The sequence below is a fragment of the Microtus oregoni genome, unplaced genomic scaffold (genome assembly GCF_018167655.1).
Source record: "Microtus oregoni isolate MIOR12 unplaced genomic scaffold, Mior012 000099F_ref0000060, whole genome shotgun sequence".
Classification (NCBI taxonomy): domain Eukaryota; kingdom Metazoa; phylum Chordata; class Mammalia; order Rodentia; family Cricetidae; genus Microtus; species Microtus oregoni.
This window is the reverse complement of record NW_024544712.1, coordinates 2,039,467-2,061,954: the sequence shown is the minus strand read 5'-3', so window position 1 is coordinate 2,061,954 and position 22,488 is coordinate 2,039,467. Positions and strand designations below refer to the sequence as shown.

Below are 22,488 nucleotides of genomic sequence, written 5' to 3'. Positions count from 1 at the left end.
ATCAAAAAAGTAAAAGGGAAGAGCCATTCACACTTCATTACAATTTTGGTTAAAGAACAATAAAGGACAGTTGACAAGCCCAGCTGGAAGGCCTCTTTTTCATTTTCCTGTGTCCACAAATCAGACATCTTGGGCTCACAGCAGGACAGGCTCCACTGGCAGTAACTGGCACCATCTGGAGATGTCAGAGCACTGGCTGGCATTCCAGTATTTCATCTTTCTAGTCAAGGTATTCACCACCAGTCAGAAACTCAGACAGATGACACTGAAAGATGAACTTGCATTGATTTGCATGGCTAAGCTTGCCTGAGCTTAAGTTGGTACTGAGCATGCCTGTTTAACAGTCATTTTCATTCACGATGTTTACAAGGAGGATTGTATACTAAATATTATCTCAATCCTACTCAATGTATTCTCACTCATTAGACTTTTGAAAATGATGAATTAAAACACTCAAAGAAAATATTCTATATGAACTCTGGAGATCTCAGTTGATACCAACTTGGGTGGTGCCATCAAAAACATTCTCATTATATCCCCAAATTAGACTAAATGCCTCCCTTGATAAAGGATTTTTAGGAAGTAGAAGCAAAATTCTTACCTTAAAAGTTGTCAAAAATATTATAATGAAAGTCTGCCATCTTTAAGAAAATTCTATGGTAAGAGGTTGGTGCACATAAGACATTTTCTACTTTTCAACCAAGAAACATTTATTTTTTATTTAAAAAATATTTTTTTACTTATTTTACATACCAACCAGTTTCTTCTCCCTACCTCTCTTCCCATCCTCTACTCTTTCCCTTTACCCCTTCCCTACCTACTCCTCCTCTATCTCCACTCAGAAAGGGATTGGCCTCCCATGGGATTGCCAAATCATGACACATCAAGTTGAGGCAGGACCAAGCTCCTCTCCTTAAAAAGAGGGAGGACCAGCTAATCTAGCAAGGGGAAGAGATTACCAAAACCAGTTAAGTGCAAGGGAGGGGTTCCAGAACCATTTCTTAGTTTCTCATCCTGGACCAGACTCAGTGCTTAGTATAAGAGGTAGAGGCAGGCACTAACCACTGTCTTTCTCAAGTGTTCATGATGTCATGGGTGGAAAATCAATTTAATTGATGATAATGCTCTTCTATGATACGTAACAGAGCAAATGATTAATTGATACTTTATTCTCATGATGAAATAAAGTATGAGTCTTTGTATCAGGAAAGAAGCTGCATCAGGAAAGCCTTCATGAAGGAGGTGAATTTATAAAAGTAGCCAATAAGAAGGTTAAAAGGTGAGAGGAGGAGGTGATATCAAGTTGAGAACAAGGGCATGTGATATCACTGAGACATGATACAGTACAAGGTGGTTAAAGTGCCACAGATGCTCATTATGCAGGATGGTACAGACACTAGCCCATAGTGAAAGACTGCCCAGTAGTGACAGCATGAAAACTGGAAGTATATTGGTCTCTGCACTAACAGAAAGGACCTTAAATATTATTTTGTCACTAATAGGTACTTTTTGATGAATGTTGATAGAGGATTACCAAGTCCAGATTTGTAGCAGTATAGAGGATTAAAAATACCACTTAGAATCTGTGCCATGTTCTAGACAGCAAACATTCAGGGAGACTATGGTTTGACAATTCACATTATTTGATCAAAGTAACTAGTCAGTTGTTAAATAAAGAAGACATCTTATTTTTTTATTTTTAATGTATTTACATTTTTAAATTTCAGTTTACATTTCAGCCACAGTTCTTCTCCCACCCCTTCTCCTGCTCCTCCTTGCCTGCTCATGCATCCACTCCTCCCAAAGGGTAAGGCCTCCCATGGGAAGTCAACAAAGCATGGCATATCAAGTTAAAGCATTACCAAGCCACCTGCCTCCCCAGATTAAGGCTGAGCATGGCATCCCACCATAGGGAATGGGCCCCAACAAGCTTATTCATGCACTAGGGGTTTTTCTGGTCCCACTGCTAGGGGCCCCTCAGATAGATCAAACCAAACAACTGTCCTTCACATGCAGAGGGCCTCGTTGGGTCCCATGGAAGCTCTATAGCTGCCTGCCTTGGGTTCATGAGTTCCCATGAGCTTGGTTCAGCTGTCTCTGTAGATTTTTCCTTCGTGATATTGATCTCCCTTGCTTATACATTCCCTCATCCCTTTCTTCAACTGGATTCCCAGATCTCTCCCTGCAGTCTGGTTGCCAGTCTGTGCACCCTTTTCCATCAATTATTGGCTGAAGGCTCTGTGATGAATGTTAGGGTATTCACAAATCTGATTACAGGAGAAGATCAGTTCAGGCACCCTAAAGAGGCCATATTGAAGTTGAATAGAGGTAGGGATTCTATAAAGTCTCGGGTTCTTAATAGGGTGAATGGTGGGAATAGTCAGCATATTAGAAAAATAAGGAAAAAATCAAAGCAAACAGGAGGACTGCATACATATTACATAGTTAACATTTCCAGTAACTTCTACTACCATGCTCATCAGGACAACCCAACACTTTTAAGCAATATTTTCTTATTCACTGCATACGTTATTTTCCCAACTAAATCTCAATTTCCATGATCTTACTGCCTTAATAGACCTGTTTACTCTTTTCATATTAATTCTAGATCAAGATGAGCATATCACTTTTTGGAGGACATTAAAAGATAATTTTGGGCCAGGATTAACTTTGTCCTCCAAGGGCATGATGATGTTCTAATCTGTAGTACTTATAGACATGACCTTATGTGGAAATGTCATAAAAAGTGATGCTAAGTTGACATATAAAGACTTTCTATAGTATCAAGAATTAACTAATAAGAAGAAACATGGAGAAAGGCATACTGGGGTAGGATGGCCTCTGAATTCAATATGATTAAGAAGAGCAGAATCTGGATCCAACTATGCAGAGGTGATGAAGGAAATTGGGACTGGCATGCCTTAACTGCAAGCTAAGGAAGACCTTGGGCTACAAATATCTGCAGGAAGGAAAAGCATTCTTCTAAGGCTTTCACGGGGACTATGGCTCTTTCATCACAAAAAATTTTGAGCTCAATCCTTGAAAACTGTGATGTGATAATTCTCTGTTCATTAAGGTATTTTATGGTGTTTTTATATTTTAGGACTAAAACATAAATTAAGACCTAAAAATAAACCTACATCCTTTTTGAAGCTTCATTAGTTTCTTTAAGTCTCAGAGTATTAATCTTGACAAGTCATAAATCAAGCACTATACCATAATCTTTTATTACCCTCAATTGGTGTTCTTACATGGATGGTTATGACTAATAGGGCAATACTAATAACCACTGCCAATTATCAAGAGATTTAATCTCCTAAACAGTATGAAGATATTATTTTGGACACTCACAAATGATTTTAAATATATTTGTTTTATTTGGCACTCAAAAATGACAGCAAATCAGTGCTTAGTATTATCTCTACTTTATACATGAGGAAGCTGAATCCCAGACAAGAGTTTTTTCCTAATACCACATGCAAAATAAATATTAAAGTCAGTGTTTCCAACTCCAAAACATGCGCTCTTCATGACTATGGTCAAGATTCTATTTGTTATTTTGCCAGGGGTTTCTGTCCCACTGGGTCCTGCAGCCATTCAGTCCCAAAGAAATACATAGAGATCTACATTAACTATAAACTGGTTGGTCTATTAGCTCAGGCTCCTTATTAACTCTTATAGCTTATATTAGCCCATAATTCTTGTCTGTGTTAGCCACGTGGCTTGGTACCTTTATCACTGAGGCATTCTCATCTTGCTTTCCCTGTATCTGGATGACAACTGCAGACTGAGCTTTCCTCTTCCCAGTATTCTCCTATTCTCTTGACCTACCTCTACTTCCTGCCTGGTCAAACTGCCTATACTTCCTGCCTGGCTACTCGCTAATCAGCATTTTATTAAAATAATACAAGTGACAGGATAAATGATCATTGTCCGACAGCATGTTTACACTATTTTTTTCTTGACAGTTGTCCAATTTTGTTCAGATTTATGTGACCTCTTTTGTATAGTTTGGTTCAGAATCTGAAATTTGTTGATCTCATTGAGAAATATACTCCCAGAAGGAAATTGTCTTCTAAATGGTCAGATAAAATTCATATGCATAAAAAATTCATATGCATATATTTTAAGTTGCAATGTTAAGAGGTCAGACATGCATATGCTCTATCGGGTTGAAATCATTTCAGCTTCTGAAAGCAAAGAAAGAATTTCTTAATACAGAATGAAATGAACAATTTATTGTAAGTAGATAAGTAATAGATACCTCTTTCTTTTTCAGCATATTTGAAAACATAAATTTAAAATTGATACTAGACACAGTCAAAAATGAAGCTCCTAGGATTTGCTTTGGAAAGCAAAGCAAGTAATAAATAATATGTCTCACTTAAATTTTTACCCTCTTACTTGATGATAAAATAAAATGTTCTTTTGTGAATGAAGATGTGGGAGTCAGAATAGCAGAAAAATATCTATTTACATAGTTTTTATCAATATGTTACTAACAAATAGTTTCCAACATCTTTTAGGGAGTAATTGATGACAATATTAATATTTAATTTTATACACGAGATAAAAATCATGGGGAAAATAAATAAGCAGCTTTATCTACTACCGATATCATTGGTACTCATAAAACATTCAAAAATAATAACCATAAATGATGGAGGAAGGTCATTGGCTAATAAAGGAACTGCCTTGGCCCATTTTATTGGTTAGAACATAGGTAGGTAGAGTAAACAGGACAGAATACTGGGAGGAAGAGGAAGTGAGCTCAGACTCGACAGCTCTCCTCTCGGGGGCAGACGCCTCAGGGAGACGCCATGCTCCTGGCTCCTGGGAAGATGCATGCGATGAAGCAAGCCGCCAGGTTAGACATGCTGAATCTTTCCAGGTAAGACCGGTGCTCACAGATTATTAGAGATGGGTTGATCCGGATATCAGAATTAGCCAGTAAGGGCTAGAGCTAAAGGGCCAAGCAGTGTTTAAATGAATACAGTTTGTGTGTTGTTATTTCGGGGCATAAGCTAGCCATGTGGGCAGCCGGGGTGCTGGGGACGCAGCCCCACCGCACCTAATACTACTAATATGTATAATCAAAAGGGTAAAAATCAAGAAATATCTGACAAGGTTTACAGAAAGAAGATCAAATACATGTATGTGGTTATAGATTGGTAGATAGTTAAGGAACAGAGGAAAGGGATACAGAAAGTAAAAGATAATGAGAAATAAAGAGAGAAAGAAGTGGAGGGGGAAAGAGAAGAAAATAGGAGAAAGGGAACGAGAGCAGAGAAGCTAAAGGGGAAAAAGCCTGTGTATGTGGGGGAGGGTGCTTAAACACTCCCTAGAAACCAGTGCTATACTTTCCTAATTTTTTGAGTAACAACCTCCTCCCATTCAAAATTGGAAAATGAAATTCCTTCAAAGGAGAATTCAGCAGCCACTGCAGCTAAGAGTGTTTACTGTATTTGCCTTGTCTTGTGTCCATATATATAGTCTCCTGAATACTTGTAGGCAAACATCGCTTATTGTGGCTGATCTATATTTCTCATGTCCCAGTAAGCTACATATTGATAATAAGCCTTATCTAACTGAGTGTTTTTTGGGGTCAAAGAAAAATTAAAATTCCCAAGCAAGCAAACAAATGAAAGCACTACCATCAGGACATACCCACGTATCTACTATTTAACTATTCTTGGGCTTATAAGTTGAGTGAGCCAGCTGCATTGGGCTGGGTTTAATGTGATACATAGCTTTCCTATTTTCACCTGTATTTGATACTGTACAAACAGTACTGTTGGTGGCAACTAAGCCCAACATATGCAAGAGCTTAGCAGGATTTCTAGAACATAGTAACGGCTCAGCAAGAATCACATCACTGGGGGCAAGTACTGAAAAGATACTTTGTGTCCCTGGAACCTTCCCATTACCTTTACACTTCTAACTACAGCATTAAAAATAATAAAGAAACTTTGTTTCACTATGCCCTTCTGCCATGAAGCTCTATTTCACTTGAGTCCCAGAAGTATTAGAACCAGTGGACCAAAGAATGAGACTTCTGAAACAGCAAGCCAATATAAATCTTTAGGTTGACAGTTTTTAAGGTATTTGTCATAGTAGTATAAAGAGATAGCATATTGAAATTTTAACTGTTTTTTTAAATCATGTTCTTTGATTAGAGAAGAAATAGTTCACCAATTTTATATATCTCGAACTGAATTTAGAGCAGCGGTTAAGATATCTTTAATGAAATAAACGCTAGGACCATTTAATCATTACTTTCAATGTAAGACAAAAAAGCTGTTTTCAGGGCTCTGGCTAATTGCTGACCTCCTGTAGCTTGCTTACATGTCCATGAAAATGACTAGTGTACTTAGAGGAATATTCAAAACTTCATCAACAAAAATGATGGCAAGAAAAAACAGATATTAGACTGCTGAAACTTTCCTCTCTATCCCTACAATTAGAGTGCACTCTCATGCCCAAGATGCCAATACTTGTGGCTTCTTAGATCTGCTGTAGTCTTACTGTATGCTTCCTTGCAGTGTCTATTAAAGAAGCAACATATGATATCACCTTAACTTCCACATGATTTTATTAGCTTCCTCCACAATTTTCAAACACATAAGCATTCAAAGTCTTAATCTTCTACTATCTAAAAGCAATCCTAGGCACTGCAAATGATTAACGGATAAAAGTTCTTGACAGTACAGGTAGTACCAGGTATGGTTTTACATGCCTATTAGCAAGTACCCATGTGGTTAAGGCAGAAAAAACAGTGAGTTCCAGGCCAGCCTAAGGCACAAAGTGAGACCATATGACCACAACTGCAAACCAAAATAAAAGAAAACAAACAACAGCAACAAAAACAACCTTACTTGCATTATTTACACATACATTCTACCACGTCTGGCCAGACTTTTCTGGTTTGCAGAGTTTCACTCAGTGACAAAGACACAATGCCTAAGAAAACAGGAAAATTGTATAAATATGAACAAAATCACATTGGTTTCATATTGAGAAAGGAGAGTGGGTTTTAGATTTAACAACAGTTGTTATCATTGAAGAATAATAGTAATACTTGTTTTTTATATAAGCAAATTGTACTTTTAAAAGTATAGTCACATTGCTGAGTGATGGGGGCCTGTGAACTAGGAGGTGAGGTAATGTCAACAACCTGCAGCTCTGAGGGGGAAGTACCTTGGCCAAACTTACCCATATGGCAAGTGCATCTGTGGTCTTAAATCCATGCTTCTGTTCTAGCACCACCTTTCTTCCCTTTCTACCAACTGCTTCATTTCATTTTCACTTCTGTATGGAGAACAATGACCCTAAGTCCATTTCATGTTTAAGAATTTACCTACGAAGACACCAGTAGATGGCTACTCATAATTCCTTCATTGAAAAGAATCAGAATCATGCTTCAAAAATCTATCATTGTTGCCATATAAATGTTTCTTTAGAAAAATGAATCAGAAAGTTGGTTATGATCTTTCTCAAAATACACTTTTATCAGTATGCTTGTTCCTAAATTTTATTATACTGTAGAAGCTTATTAAAATATTATTTCACTAAAATAAGTAGAAAATATTTCCCATTTCATTGAGTCCCGAAGGGCCACATCATTTAAAGGAATCCTCTAAGCAAAAGAGAAAAGGGTAACCTATGAACCAATTGTTGGGCTTCAGGAGTATAGGAAACATCTGCATTTATTTTCCTCACCACAGCCTGTGCGTCACCACTGTCAGTCTTGGTAGGTAGGTCAATCATTTGAATCAACTATAGAAAACAACCACCAAATTAACAGATGAGGTAGACAAGGGCTGCCATATCTTCCCATAGCCCTATCTTCACTCATTTCCATGCACACTGCCTCCTTATTTTCTTCTGAAGCTGCTGAACAAGTCTCCATTCAAAGGGTAGGGTGTTTGAAAGGAGAACATGTCTTTGGAGGACATATCTTGCAGGCTCAGCTCAGGTAGCAAATTTCTCAGTAATATCCTTCTTCCAATTCACCTCCACTGCATACTTACAATTTCCCTAGTTTTCTATAGTTTTTCTAATTGAGGTAATATTACAAAGCATAAGTTTAAACATGAATCATTTTAGAGCATATAATTTAGTATTATGAGGCACGTTCACAGTATTGTGTGGCCATCAGTACTGTCTAATCCTAGAACTTTCTCATCATCTCAAAAAGAGACTCTAACCTATCAAGAAGTTAATCCTTATTTCTCTCCTACTAGCCCTTAGCAAGTACTAGTCTCTTCTGATTCTTTGTACATGCCGGGTTTTGAATATGTCGTATCAGTGCAATTCTACATGCTTTCTTCATTGTGATCTTACACCTAGCCTTCAATGGGCAGGTGAATATATCTTTTAGTATGTATCAATATGTCATTCAGATTTTGTGGCTAAATAACCCACTTTATATATAGGACATATTTTATGCACTATTTATTCATTGGTGAATATTAGAGGTGTTGCCACTTTTTGGATTTTATGAATAATGCTTTCAAAAGTATGGAGACTTGGCTCAGCAGATAAGAGCACTTATTTTGTTTTTGATTTTTCAAGACTGGGCTTCTCTGTAGCTTTAGAGCTTGTCCTGGAACTCACTCTGTAGAACAGGCTGACCTCAAACTCACAGAGGTCTGCCTGTCTCTCCTCCCAAGTGCTGGGATTAAAGGCGTGTGCCACCACCGCTTGGCAAAAGCACTTATTTTTACAGAGGGCCCAGGTTCAATTCCGACACCCACATGATAGCTCACAACTGTCCATAGCTACAGTTTTAGAGAATCCAACACCCTCATCTGAATTCTACAGGTAACAAGAATTCATGTGGTATACAGACATGAGCAAATAAATTACATACACATAAAATAGTGAATATAAAAATATTTAAAAAGTAAATGAAATACAAAGTACAGGAGACGATCACCATTAACATAGTTGCCCCAGTTTCTGGTAGCACGAGTACTAATTCTAGGACCCCAGAACCTTGAGGTTCTGCATTCTTGCAAGCTGCCTCTTTTCTGGAGAGTTCTATATTCTGAATTTCTGGGCCCTTTCTTTGTGGAGCTACTCCTTTAAGTTATGCTAACTGGCCCTTTGCAAAATAGAATATTCTGGATGGAAACTCCGGAGAGGAAGGAGTATGCCAAGATGGGCCCCAAGTTCATAGGAAGGACACCTGAAGTCGTTGGAGTTAACTATTGCCTACCTGGGCAGTTTTCTCTATCTCACTGGTAGGGTTGGAATAGTATAGTAGATTTGGTCCCAATTCTTCTGAGAAGACTTCCCCATCATTTTCCTTACTATAGATTGAGTGCCATCTATGGGGGAACATATATGCTGAACAAACCCGTGGATAACATCATCATGGAAAATGGCAAGGTGGTGGGTGTGAAATCTGAGGGAGAGGTAATTATGCCATGTGCATTTGTTACTGTGGCTCAGTTAAGGTTTAGTCTTTTTTAGGGCTATGTTCATAGGGAGCCTTATTGCTGATAAGTTTGCTGTTGGTTAACCCTGAGAGACTTACAGCTAGGAACTGGGAGATCAATAAAAGTCTTCAAAGCTATTCCTGTTGGCAGAAAGTACCCTTCAAATTGCTAGGTAAGGTGGTACATGCCTGTAATTCCAGTACTAGGGAGGCAGAGTCAGATGGATTTAAATCAAGACGTAATCTTTAGAAGCCACATGCTGTGTCTGTTGTCCTGAAGGTATTCTTTTGGAAAGGGTATCATGTTTCCCAGGCTGACTTCAAATAGTCTATATAGCTGAGGATGAACTCTTAATCCTTGCACTTCCACCTTCTTCATTCTGGGATAACAGGTGTGTTTCAACATTCCTGGTTTATGCAGTGCTAGAAATCTAACCTAGACATTATGCATGATAGGCAAGCATTCTACCAACTGAGACATATGCCCCTGTCCAAAAAAGCATCCTTCAGCCTGATACGGTAGTGCATGAGCACTGAGATGGGTAAGGGAGGAAGATCCTGAGTTTGAGATGAGTATAGGCCAGATAGACTCAAATAAAACCCCATTAACAGCAAAAAAAGGTATTTGTGATCATTGTGTTTCAGTAGTAGGGTCACCACCTAGCCCTGTATGTGAGGGCTCACCTCTATGAGCTTCAAGAAAGGGGTTATATGCATAGGAGGGGTGGTGATGACAACTCAGCTGCCTGGCTTGACTTTTGACTTGGCTTACTACTACACAAGGCAAGGTGTAATCTGACAGGCATAAAGTCTTCTGGTGCCTTCACAGGTGGCCCACTGCAAGCAGCTGATCTGTGATCCTAGCAACATCCCAGACCATGTACAGAAGGCTGGCCACCTTATTCGCATCATCGTTATCCTCAGCCACCCCATCAAGAACATCAGTGATTCCAATTCCTGTCAAATTATCATCCCTCAGACCCAGGTCAACAGGAAGTCATGTAGGCCAAGCCATGAGGGACTACCTTCTGTTGCTATGCCTCTATTCTCACCAGAAGTCTTGGGGATTTGTGTGACATTTTGTTATGCAATATACCTGGGTTTGAAAGGCCTTCCCTTCTTTATGAGAGCAACAGTTTGAATGCTGTCTGTATGTTGGGCTGGGGAGGGCCAGGTGGGCCAGATTCCTGTCCATTTCCTAAGAACTACCTTTTTGTGTGGTCATTTCCCCCGGCATATGTTAACTGTGTGCTTCCTGTGGTCAGACATATATGTGTGCATGATCTCCTATGCCCACAACGTGGCAGCACAGGGCAAGTACATTGGCATTGCCAATACCACCATGGAGACTGCAGAACCGGAAAAGGAGGTTGAGCCTGCATTGGAGCTCTTGGAACACACTGACCAGAAGTGAGGGGCTGAGCCAAACTGGGAAGGCTGGGTTGAAGACCAGGAATGGACAAGGCCTATTGTGAAACTTTAATCTACCTCTGTCTTCTATTTGCATTTAAGGTTTGTGGCTATAAGTGATTCGTAAGAACACATTGATGATGGTTCCGAGAGTCAGGTAAGAAACCTGTCTCAGTCACCCCTGCCTCTTGATGCTCACGCAAGATCCTCTGTCTGACTTCTCTGAGCCCTGGGTATTTGCCTATTTACAGGTGTTTTGTTCCTGCTCCTATGATACCACCACACACTTTGAGACCACCTGAAATGACATCAAAGATATCTACAAATGCAAGGCTGGGTCTGCCTTTGATTTTGAGAGCATGAAGCACAAACAGAATGATGTCTTTGGAGAGGCTGATCAGTGATTTCTTACTCCCCTCCTCCAGCCCATACTACCCTCTCCCTAACCTCTATGTCCTTCTCTGGGGCAGGGAAGATGGTATGGCTGGGCACATCCCTGTTTCCAGCATCTTCTGCTTCCCCCACCACATTCCGATTATCCACCTCATTGATTTGATTCACCAACCAAATCCTTAACTTAGTGATAGTTTGGGAGATGGGGGTTGGATAGTATCCTCTTTCTTGGCCTATCCTTGTTCTAGGAAAAGAGGATTCCTCTGTGTGTGTGTGTGTGTGTGTGTGTGTGTGTGTGTGTGTGTGTGTACGTGTACACCCTCATTCTGCTGATTGGGAAGGAGTAGAGGAAAAACTGACTCTTCCCCAAATGTTCTTACTCCCAATGTAGTGGCCTTTGTCTCCTCCCCCAACTCTTATGTGTTGGAGAGAAGGGACCCCTCCCAGCACAAAATTTTATTCCTTCTCCCCCTTATAATTTATTAACTATAGCCTACCCCTCTGTCCCTCAGCCTTTCTGTGCAGCCTGGGGATGCAGAGTGAGCTTCCCTGGCCTCTCCCAGTTCTGGCAAAGTCTGGGCTGGGTGAAGGTTTAGGTGTGGCTCCTCTGGGGGTTGATCTATTTTTAATTTCTTGTCTTTGTGTTGTGTTCTCTGATAAAAAGCATATGTGAACAAAGCAGAAGGAGGTGGGAAAGTGGATCCAAACCCCAGTATGCCCTGCCCCATGTCTTTTCCCTTAGTGGTGGGAAACCCTTATCTTGCAAAGTGAATGCGTCCACTTCCTCAATCACTAGTGTACTTCACAGAAAACAAAAACCTCCCAATAAAACTGTTGAAACCTGAATCTGGATCTTTAGGTTCTTTGCTCAAAGTTTATTGGGTTGTTTTGCAGGAATGCAGCAGTTTAGCTTCTGGAATTAGAACTGTATCCTCAAGGGTGAAGTAGGTCAATCAGCAACTAGTGTTGTGTCATCTTTGCACTTGTGGCTTCGTTTTTATCTTTTTGATATTTTGAGACAGGTTTTCTCTGTATAAGAGCTCTGGCTGTCCTGGAACTCACTATGTAAACCAGGATGGCCTTGAACTCTGCCTACCTCTGCCTTCTGAGTACCCGGATTAAAGGTGAGCGCCACCACTGCCCAGCTGCAGTAGTGGTTTTTAAGTCATAGAGAAGGCATCTAGGTGTGAAGACTTTGGGCTCTCTGAGGCAGGGAAGCACAGGTGAGATGACTCTGGATAAAGGCCCTTTCCAGGCAACCTTGAACTTGATCTTTGGAGCCCAGCTCCATAATATGACCTCTGCACACGTTCCATGACTTACACACACACACACACACACACACACACATACACACACACACACACATATACAAATTTAACATTTTATGTGTATTGGTGTTTTCCTTAGACAAATGTGCACCACTTGCATGTCTGCTGTCTACAAAGGCCAGTAGAGGGAGTTGGATATCCAAGAACTGGAGTTACAATCTGTTGTGAGCTGGGTGGTTGCTGGGAATTGAACCTGGGTCCTCTGGAAGTACCTCTCCTCTAGTAGCCATTACTGCCTGAGCCATCTCTTCAGTCTCACACACAAATTTTCAAGAGGGAATTAGGAGCCAGCTTCAGTCCTAGGGAAGCAAAGGGACCTATACTTAGTCTTGGATGATAACAAAAAATCCAAGCCATCAAGATGTGGTGGTTCACGCCTTTATTGCCAGCATTTGCAGGCAGAGCTCTGTGAATCTGAGGCCAGCCTGGTCTATAGAGTAAGTTCCAGGACAGCTAAGGTTACACAGAGAAATTTTGTTTCAGGAAAAAAAAATCTAAGCAGCCAAATAAGTAGGGGAAATAGTCTCAGAGTTATGAGGACACCTGACCATGAGACATAACTCAAAGAGTTCTTAAGAAACAACTCAGAGGAGCATTGCGCTCAGTCTTGGGGCCAACAGGAGACTGTAAGGGGGCTGTAGGTCTAGCTTAAGACAGCAGTTAACTTTGAGAATGTGCAAGAAACTAGGGGACACAGCTCTGTCACAAAAGAGCCAACAGAACTTGTAGTTTATCAAAACACAGTGAGTGAAGGAGCTCAGCCTACTGTGGGGCAGGGCAAGGTGTGATCACGTGCCAGAGTCACTGGGGCATAAGGCAGGGCCGGTGTCCATACGTTCCCTGGTGTGTGGCATCATAGTCAGCTGACTAAACCCCCGTTGCCAGGACTCCTTGAAGCAGGAGTCTCCACCACCACGGTCGTCGTCAATGCTCATCGCCACAGCTACTGCCGCCATAGCCATAGCCACTATGGCTCAGTATAAGGGCGCCACAAGCGAGGCAGGCCGCGCCATGCACCTCATGAAGAAAAGGGAGAAACAGCGTGAGCACATGGAGCTCATGAAGCATAGGATCGCAGAGGTGTGGACCAGGCCGGGGCGCCTCAGAGCATATGCTTTGTGTGGGCCCTGGCAGTTTCATGCCGCTTGTCTCTGGGAAACCCTTAGGTGGGCTAGGAGAGCCCAGAGGGCGGGCCCCACACCTGGGGCGGGACTTGCTTGTGCATCTCTGACTGGTATTGGAAGCCAGCTGAGACAGTGTAATCTGTAAAGTGGGCTCAGTGTTGGGCCCTGTCAGAGACTGAGACCACTAGCTTGTGAAAACTTCAGCAGGAGGGATCCACAGTGGTGGCATTGTTGTTGGGTGAGTCTTGAGCACAGAGTTTCCTAATTCATGTTCCCAGCCTTCCAATACATACAGGGAAGAGCTCATTTCCTGTGGAGAGGCACAGAAGTATGCCCCTGAAGCTCACTCCAGAGCCTTTAGCATCCCAGAGTACTAGTGTGTCCCTCAGGGCTTCTTCAGTGAGTGGCTGCTGGATTTAGGGACATGATATTGAGCAGACCTTGGCTTAATTCTTTGGGCAAGACTCCTGACAAGAGCAGGGCCTCAGCTCTCCAGGTGAGAACAGGCCATATCTAGGGAAGTGAGAAGCCAAACCCAAGAACCAGCCATCAGATGGAGGTATCATCAGCCCTCAGTCATGCTTGAATTGACACATAGTTCTCTAGTTCTGACCTTTGGCTACTTTAGCCTTCCCAGCTTCATGGACCCTTCCACCCAGAAAAGGAAGGGTGTGTGTCTGTGTTTTCTAAGATTATACCACAGTGTGTCTGGGTACCGATCTGGGATCCACAGCCAGTCTTTCACTTCCACAGTGGAGTGGTGGATGGCCTTCACTGATATGTCCCTCCCCTTCAGGAGAATATAATGAAACCCAACATTGATAAGAAGTTTTCCACCCACTATGATGCTGTGGAAGCAGAGCTCAAGTCCAGTACCGTGGGTAAGCAAGACACTTGTACCACCTTCTTCCAGAGCCAGGAGCTACTCCTTCACTGGCCCTGGATGACCAGCCTTTCCTCCCCTATCTCCTTGCCTCACAGGTCTCGTGACCCTGAATGACATGAAGGCCAAACAGGAGGCACTGGTGAAGGAGAGAGAGAAGCAGCTAGCAAAAAAGGAACAGTCAAAGGAGTTAGAGATGTGGGTCCCCCATCCTCTCTAAGCCGTCCTCCCTATATAGTACAGCTAGTGCTTAGGAATTCCTGGGATGGGTAAGGCTGTCCCCATCCCCATTCCACAGGGAGACCCCATTTTCTGCTTTGGAAGCAGATGTGGTATCTATTGAGCTCCAAACTGGTTCTCACTTTCCAGGTTTATCTTTCGTTCTGTTCCTTTGTAAAGATAGTGAGTCCTTTCTGAGCCCTTTCTTTTTACTGGGTGCCTGAACAGCCTGCATTGTCCCCATTCCTCTCTGTCCCATGACCCCTGTGTCCTTTATGCTTGGTGTGTCATAATCAGAGCCATGTCCTTGAACTTGAAGTAAACTAGGGCAAATAGAATCCCTCTTGGGTGCTGGGGAAATCCAGCCTGTGCAATGTGGACCCCTTGTTAGGAACACAGTGGCTCTAGGTCAGAGAAGGGACTTCAGGGCAGGAACATGGTGTGTGTGTGTGTGTGTGTGTGTGTGTGTGTGTGTGTGTGTGTTTTCTAAGATTATATCATAGTGTGTCTGGGTACCAATCTAGGACCCACAGCCAGTCTTTCACTGCCACAATGGAGTGAGTAGTGGATGGCCTGCACTGATATGCCCCTCCCCTTCAGGAGAATATAATGAAATCCAACATGGATAAGTTTTCTACCCACTATGACGCTGTGGAAGCAGAGCTCAAGTCCAGTTCTGTGAGTAAACAAGACACTTGTACCACCTTCTTCCAGACCCAGGAGCTACTCCTTCACTGGTCCATGCCTTGGTAAGAAGCTAGAGAAGCTGTGAGAGAAGGAGCTCAAGAAGGAGGCCAAGCAGAAGATCTCTTGCCTGTCCTTCACCTTGGAGGAAGAAGAGGAGGGAGGTGAAGAGGAGGAAGAGGTGGCCATGTATGAGGAGGAACTGGAGAGGGAATGTTAGGGCACTGCCAGCCAGAGCTCTGTCCTGGCATTTGGGCTAACATTTGGGCCGGCAAAGGAAGAAGCACACTCATTCTTTAGCCCTGGTTACCTACTGGGCTTTTGGTCCCCAGTTTCACACAGTTTAAGGAAAAATGGAACAGAGGCAGCACCATGGTTTTAAAGCTAAAGTACAGAAGTACTGGCAACAGGAGACTGAGTCAGAGCTAGGCCAGAGGTCCTGAACAGGAGCCACCAGTGTGGGAAGTTACCAGAGGACTAGTGCCTGGTCTAAAGGGATCCAGAAGCTGTCCTTTGGGGCACACAGGATAAACTGAGGGGAGTGGATAGCCTGCTAAAAATTTCTGAAATAATGGGAATGTTTGTGACTACTCTGTCAGGTATTTTGAGGTTTCTTTTTGTTTGTTTGGTTTGGTATGGTTTTGGTTTTGCCAAAATAGATTTTATCTGTGTAATAGTCCTGGCTGTCTGGAACTGACTTTCTAGAGAAGACTGGCCTTGAACTCACAGCAATCCACCTGCCTCTGCCTCCCGGAGTACTGGCATTAAAGTGTGTGCCATGCCTGGCCACTGCCAGATATTGTAACTGCTCACCACAGTTGGCCACTGGGCACTGGTAGTGATTGGTGAATTTGATCTTATACCTTCTGAAATCCAGTGCCTCTAATGTACAGCCCTATGTATGCATATCTGTTCTGTGCCTGGCCAGGCTACACAGTCAGTATGGACTCCGGATATTCAGGAATGCTACTTTCCTTATAGCCCAGGGGAAATTACTAGATCCATGTGAGAGAAAGAGTCATATGGGGAATAGTTGTGTCGGGAATGAAGGATGAGTATTTCATTAGTTGCAGAGATGGGAGGAGGCAGGACGATTAGATAATGAAGTGAAACAGTTGGACAGAAATAACAGGGCAAAGGACGCATTTGAGGACTTGGAATAAGTTAGGTAATAGCTGTTATCTTATTCATGTAGGCCCCCCTTACTGTGGTTGTTTCCTGTCATTGTAATTTTTAATTTTCTTTTTTTTTATTGAGACAGGGTCTCATGTAGCTAAGGTTGGCCTTGAACTTCCAATCCTTTTGATTTTCCTCAATGCTAAGATTAATATAAGTGTGTACTACCACACTGGGCTCTTCCACTTTAATTTAGCAGTACATTTAACCCAACTGTATCTGAAATAATATCATTAAATAGCTTGTTGAGCTAGATATACATTCAGTAGTACTCAGGGCTCTAGGTGGCAAGTAGTGTTGATTTGAGACAGGGTCTTACATAGCTCAGTCTGGCCTTGATAGTCATCTTGCATCTACCTTAAGAGCAATTCTAGATTGCACAGGCTAGTGGAAAGGTTCTCAAGCTCACTGTGTATTAGTGGGATCTTTTTCTTTCAGATAGTCTTACTGTATATCCTAGGATGGGCTCTAAATTTCAGTGCTGTTGCCTCAGCCTTCTGAGTGCTAGGATTACATACAGGTGTGTGCCACTACTCCGAGTTCACTGGGACTTTTGAAAAGCACTGGTGGTGAGTTTTCCCTTGCCATCATTTTGAGGTCTTAGCAATAGGAACTAGACACCCAGCTCCCTGGCATCGATGATTATTTCTTTTAGTTTATGTTTGTTATATATTTTGGTTAGTAGTTCTGTTTTTCCCTTTATTTTTTATTTTATTTATTTTAGGGGTTTTGGAAACAAGGTTTTTCTGTGTAATAGCCCTAGCAGCTCTAGAACTTGCTTTGTAGACCAGGCTGGCGTCAAACTCCCAAATATCTGCCTGCCTTTGCCTCCCGAGTGCTGGGAATAAAGGTGTTTGCCACCATCACATTAATGATTGTTTTTAAGACAAGGTTTAAATGTAGTTGTGGTATGTCTGGCGCTCACTGTGCACACCAAGCTGGGCTTAAACTCTGATCCACATGCTTTTCCTCTTGAGAGTGCTGGGATTAAAGGTGTGTGCCACCAAGGCTGGCTAAGTCAGTAGTTCTTAAAACACGTTCCAGTGGCCTGAGAGACCATACAGACAGGTCCACGGAGATCAAAACCATTTTTAGTACAGTCATAGTGCCACATGCCTTTAATCCCAGCACTCAGGAGACAGAAGTAGGTAGATCTCTGAGTTTGAGCCCAGTCTGGTCTACATAAGAGAGTTCCAGGTCACTCTGGGTAACATAAATGTGACTGTCTAAAAACAAAACCACAGAATCGTTTTCTGAAAAATGGTGAGATATTGTTTGTCTCATTGCTCTAGAGATCACCCACCACAAAGCAAAGGAAATTGGGGAAGAACCCTGATGTAGACACGAGCTTCTTGCCTGACCGGGACAGGGAGGTAAAAACTGCCTGGATCTGGTGTTGACTTTGGTATTTATTGATCATGAAGTTGACCTTGGTGGAGACTATTTCCCAGGAATCAGACCTGAACCTCATTCTTTGTCTATTTCCTCTCAGGAGGAGGAAAATCGGCTTCGAGAAGAGCTGCGTCACGAATGGGAAGCCAAGCAGAAGAAAATCAAGAGTGAGTACTATATAGCTGGATGATACAGTTGCTTAGGCCTGTTATCTTAACACTCAAGAGCTTAAGGCAAGAGGATCTGAAGTTTAAGGTCATCTTTAGCTACATAGCTAGTTTGAAGCCAGTCTTGGCTACATGAGACCCAATCTCAAAAAGTCAAAAACAAAACAGACACAAAAACAATAAGTTCTAGTAGAGCTGAACATGTGTGATCCAGAGTTGGGGCAGTGAAAAAGCAGGGCTAAGATCCAAGAAGTTCTCTTGCAAATATTAACCTTGGGTATGTAGAACAAGGGAACTCTGGGCACTTGGGTCTCTCTCTAGACCAAGAGGCAACTCTTCTTTGTAGGTGAAGAGATTGAAATCACCTTTAGTTACTGGAATGGCTCTGTACACTGGCGCACAGTTAAGGTAGGCAATGGAAGGGTTCCTTTGTCTTGAGTTCAATAGAAAGCAGCTGACAGTCTTGGCTTGGGAAACTGATGGAGGAAGGTCATTGGCTAATAAAGGAACTGCCTTGGCCCATTTTATTGGTTAGGACGTAGGTAGGTGGAGTAAACAGAACAGAATGCCGGGAAGAAGAGGAAGTGAGCTCAGAGACTCAGCAGCTCTTCTCCCGGGAGCAGACGCCTGAGAGAGATGCCATGCCCTGCTCCCGGGATGAAGCTCCGACCCAGGATGGACATAGGCTAGAATCTTCCCAGTAAGCGCACCTTGGGGTGCTACACACAGATGATTAGAAATGGGCTAAATTGATATGTGAAAATTAGCCTAGAAGAGAATGGGCCAAGCAGTGATTAAATGAATACAGTTTGTGTGTTGTTATTTCAGGGCAAAAGCTAGCCGAGCAGGCAGCCGGGGTGCTGGGGACGCAGCCCCGCCGCCTTTATTACTACAGTAAACCGCTGTGGATAGCAGGGTGGATCTTTGTCTTCTTGGAGGTATTTCTTTGGGCTAATGTCTTTCCTTTTCAATTCACTGATATACCTGCTTCTGCAGATGAAAAGGGGCAACACCATGCAGCAGTTCCTGCAGAAAGCACTCGAGATCTTGCGCAAGACTTGAGTGAGCTCAGGTGAGCAAGCTATGCATTGTGTGTGTCTTTGTTATGCACCTGAAGAGCCTGCTTCCCTAGCCAGCATATCAGACAACCATGCTGACTGCTCCACTGCTGGGAAGATGTTGTGCTGAGCACTGTGCTCCTCAAAGAGGAGAGTTGTGCTCTTTTTTCTTAACTTCCTGCTGTAGAAAGCTTAGGTGAGAGAGCCCTGCTTTGGTCATATGGTCCAGAAGTGGAGGACACTGGGATTTCTATCCCATGTTCACTAAACTACACAGCTTCCCTTAATCATTAAGGCTTAAAGTATTGTGCCAACTCATTGACTTTCAGGTATTCATCTGCTCCGATCTCTCTCATGTCAGCAGGGGTGAAGCAGCTCATGTATATCAAGGAGGACCTAATCATCCCCCACGTGAGTCCCTTCAACCCTGAGTCATGCATACTGTTTCATAGGAGAGTCACTATACTGTTGTGCACTCTTCCAGGGCTAGTAGGCACAGTGGTGCCTGCTCCCACCCTGCAAGTAGGAGTTTGAGGAGTAGTAGGTGATAGAGACCTAGAAGGATCATCAAACTTGCCTTTCCCACTCTCTGCTCCTAGCAATGCAGCTTCTACTATTTCATCATCATCAAAGCACGAGGAAAGAGTGGTGAGTGATTCTAGCTTAACTTGTTCTAATATGTTGGGAAAGGCAGTAGTATGGCCTTGGGATTACTGCTTCTCCCCTCCAGGGCCACTCTTCAACTTCGATGTTCATGATGATGTACGACTGCTCAGTGATGCCACTGTGGAGAAGGATGAGGTATGATAGTGCCAGGGTACTGGGCAGGCAAAGACACCCTGAGCCTGACATTGGGGTTATCCTTGGGAGAAGTCACAGGAAGGCAAGGTCAGGTAGGATGGCCCTGAATCACAGCCTTCATTCCCCAGTCACATGCAGGCAAAGTGGTGCTGAGGAGCTGGTATGAGAAGAACAAGCACATCTTTCCTGCCAGTCGCTGGGAGCCCTATGACCCAGAGAAAAAATGGGACAAGTACACGGTGAGGAGGCAGGGAAGGCAGGGAGGAAGGTTAGGTCCTGGGAAGCCACTTCTCAGTGTCCCACTGATGGTTCTTGGCAGTTCAAAGTCAGGTGATGGGAGTCATCTCAGCTTTTAGTAAACTGCAACCATCCTGACGGGAAACCAGAGATAACTAATCTGACATGGTGGAACATACCTGTGAAGGCGTAAGTCACAAACAATGCCACACCAGTTTGGAATTATGATTAATAGGGTGGTATTTATTTAAAGGGGAAAAAACTTACAGATCACTGTCCCAGACAACAGCCCTCTGCGCAACCGGGAAGGGAGTCTAGTAGCCGGAAGCAGAGCAGGAAATGAAGAGAGAGCGGGAAGTGGCTGCTTTTTTAAAGGGAGAGAGACCACGCCCCAATGGGCTGGTATCTCAGTGGCTATAGGCTGGAGGAGCAGAAGGACCTCCCGCAACACCTCCCACTTTTATTTAAGTAAGAGAGTTCTAAACCTACTACGAAATTATATACAATAAGTACAAATATCCTATTCTAACTAGCTTAGGTCTTGTATAATAAATAACTTGGCCAAGTCATGAGAGAAAAGTAACTACATTTATATAGTCTTCAACCCCATTGAAGATCTGAGAAGGGAAATAATGTTACCTGGGTATTTAGGAAGTTCAGTAAAACAACTTCCAAAACATGCAACCAATCACAGAGACAACTAGCTACCTGGGCAATCACCCAAAGTCACGTTAGCAGCGTTGAAGCAAACAACTTTGGCTAAGGCCTAACATAACTGACATACCATTGTCAAAGGCAAGCAACTTTTCAAAACTATCTTACCCTGTCTTGGCAGGATATGACAGTCCTGTTTTATCCATTGATGCACGCTCTGTATCTCTGTCAGTGGTTGAGGTATGGGCATTTCTTTGCCCAAAGGCCAGTTCTGCCAAAAAGAAAGGCTCCAGGTGGAGTGTCTTTGGTGCTCAACATTCTCTCGGGAATAGAGCAGTGTTGCCAGGAGCAATTGTGTCTCACTACCACAAAACTCTGAGTTAGATTAAAGGCCATTTTCTACAGCTCTTTGAAGAGGTTGAAGATTATCTATCTATACTGAGTATAATCTCTATATATCTAAGGAACCTGATTAGTGTAATTATAAATGACAAACTTAGATGACTATTAATATATATAATTCTCAATATCTATCTAACTTAAGGACTTAACACCCCTTTCTGTTTGTTCAACATATCCTTTATAGTTAGATTTGAACTTTCTGTGACTGCTTGACCTGTAGGATTGTATGGTATACCTGTAACATGCTTTATATTATAATAATCAAAAAACCGTTTCATTTTCCTACAGACATAAGCAGGACCATTATCCGTCTTTATTTGTGTAGGTATACCCATGATAGCCATGACTTCTAATAAATGAGTGATTACTGAATCAGCTTTTTCTGAACTTAAACCAGTTGCCAACTGAAAGCCTGAATAAGTGTCAATGGTGTGATGAACATATTTTAATTTGCCAAATTCTGCAAAGTGGAACACATCCATCTGCCAAATTTCATTGCTTTGGGTGCCCTTTGGATTAGCCCCTGCAAGCAGTGGCGTTTGGTTATAGAAAGAGCAAGTAGGGCATTTCTTTACAATCTCCTTAGCTTCTTGCCATGTAATTGAAAACTCTTTCTTTAAACCTTTGCTATTAACATGATGTTTTTTATGAAATTCAGAGGCTTGTAGCACACTACCAATCAATAATTGATCAATTTCTGCATTACCTTGTGCTAGAGGACCTGGCAGACCCGTATGGGATCAGATGTGTGTTATGTACATAGGGCAAAGCCTGTTCCTGATCAAATCTTGAACCTGGAGAAACAACGAGGTTAGTTCTGTATCATCAGGTATAAATTCAGCAGTTTCAATATGTAAAATAACTCTTTCTGTGTATTGTGAATCAGTGACTATCTTAATAGGTTCTTTAAAATCCCTTAGCACCATAAGAATGGCATATAATTCCGCCTTCTGAACAGAATTATAAGGACTTTGTTCCACCTTACCCAAGTCTTCTGATTTGTAACCTGCCTTCCCTGATTTATTGGCATCAGTATAGAATGTACGGGCTCCAGTTATTGGAGCATCACGGACGATTCAAGGAAGAATCCAAGAAGTTCTCTTTATGAAGTTAAG

At 42.4% G+C, this 22,488-nt stretch overlaps 2 pseudogenes; both read left to right on the top strand.

Annotated features, from left to right (window-relative positions):
- The window catches only part of LOC121443074, a 48,829-nt pseudogene extending 37,573 nt beyond the window's left edge, over positions 1-11,256 (top strand).
- Positions 11,257-13,545: 2,289 nt separating this feature from the next.
- Positions 13,546-21,789, top strand: LOC121443073 (annotated as a pseudogene).
- Positions 21,790-22,488: the final 699 nt, after the last annotated feature.